Genomic DNA, 1,870 nt, shown 5'->3' with positions numbered 1-1,870 from the left:
CACTACAGAAGTAGATTGCCCCATCTTCCTTCCGAGGAGCGGCTGGTGGGTTTGAACCGCCAGCCTTCTGGTTAGCAGTCAAGTGCCTTAGGCACCATTAATATCATAGAAGTTAAGATTTATAACACATAGAATAATTAGATCACAAAATGGAGGACAATTGCATAATACTAAGAATCATGGCCCAGCCAAATTGACACATATTTTGGGGGACACAATTCATTGATGACAGGCTTTTGATACCAATTGCCAGACACGTGTGTGTGTGTGTGTGAGAGAGAGATTTGGATGGAAATTTACAGAGCAAATTCATTTGCCATACAGGCTCATACACATTTTGTTTCATGATAATGACTACAATCCCCATAATGTAACAGCTCTCTTCCCACTTCTTCCCTCTGGTTACCCTTTCCCTGTGCCCTTTCCTATGTATTTCTGCTCTCTCCCTGTGCAAATACTGCCTTTCTGATCTCCCATGGTTGATTGTTCTGAGTGTACCTACCCGTTGTAAATGTTCACCTTACATGCCTGTCTATTGTTTGGCTGGAAGCCATGGGAGTGAGTTCAATTCCAGGCCTGAAGGGTCACTATGGGCCATAGTCTCGAGGGTTTCATCAATCTCTATCAGAACAGTAAACCTTGTCTTTTTTCCAAATACATAATTCTGAGTTTTATTCTACATCTTTCTCCTACTTTATCCAGGATCTCATATTTTGATCCCTTTTCAAGTGGTTGACAGTGGTAGTCTGAAACCATCTAGTTCTTCTTGTCTCAGGGTCATGTAGGCTGAGGTTTGCATGGTCCCTTAAACTAATTGTTTCCATGCATCTTTGGTTTTCTTAATTCTTTGTTTGGGATAAAGAGAGACCAATGGTTGCATTTTATATGGCCACATGTAAGCTTTTAAGACCTCAGTCGCTACTTACCAAAGTAGGGAGTAGAACAGTGTTTTTGTGTAGTATGTTACACCAATTGAGCTTGATGTCTCTGTGACCATAAGCCCAAGGCCATGGACCCAGTGAGTAACTCCCTCAGGGTATTTGGCTGTGGCTAAGAAGTTATAACTTTGCCCCATTAGCTCTATTATATATATGTGTATATATACACACACATATACACATACATATATATATATACACATATATACACATACATACATATACATACACACACACATATATATATACATATAAATCTTACAGCACATACAAATTCATGAAATGTCATCTCCCAAAGTTATATATGGTCATGAGTATATTCCCTTTGGCCTAGGCATACTTGATCACTTAGTCTCTCTACCTGTGTATCCAACTGTAGATTACTGTTTGTTATTACTAAAAATACAATATTGTGTATGTAGAACTGTGTGTCTTTGTTGTGCCAGACTCTCCTAAAGGAATATACAGTCTAGCCCTCCTATATCGTATGTTTCAACCAGAAATGATTCTAAGTGTCTTTTACCAAACTCTCAGCAGCATTCAGAACAAAAGGGTACAAAATTAAAATTTTTAAATTATATAGGTGAAAATTATCTCACTACTACTTTAATCTTAGGGGTAATCAAAGAAATAGAAATTGAACACTTTCCAAGGTAGCCATTAGATAAATAGCATTTTATTCCTGTAAACAGTGTTATACCTGTTTGTCTACTTGGTTTTAGTACGTGTTTTTTGTTCCTAAGAACTTGTTCGTAGCAAAGGTGCTTTACTATTTGTAAATGGTACTGCTTACTATTTTCTCCCTGTATTTGTCACTTCTTTCAGTTGATTTATTTTCACCAATTTTTTCAGAGGGTGTTTTTTTTTTTAAATTCTTGAGGTAAATGATTGAGACACTTTTTCATTACTTTCTACCTTAGTTTGCTATTTGT

General features: G+C 37.1%; 1 protein-coding gene across 1 annotated transcript in view; it reads left to right on the top strand.

The window, feature by feature from the left end:
* TBPL2 (TATA-box binding protein like 2) overlaps positions 1 to 1,870 on the top strand; it is a 31,477-nt gene that overhangs the window by 21,955 nt on the left and 7,652 nt on the right. The window lies entirely within an intron of this gene.

The sequence above is a fragment of the Orycteropus afer genome, unplaced genomic scaffold (assembly GCF_000298275.1).
Source record: "Orycteropus afer afer isolate SDZICR_OR568_19922 unplaced genomic scaffold, OryAfe1.0 scaffold00214, whole genome shotgun sequence".
In the NCBI taxonomy this organism is placed as follows: domain Eukaryota; kingdom Metazoa; phylum Chordata; class Mammalia; order Tubulidentata; family Orycteropodidae; genus Orycteropus; species Orycteropus afer.
This window is presented reverse-complemented; position numbering and strand designations above follow the sequence as displayed.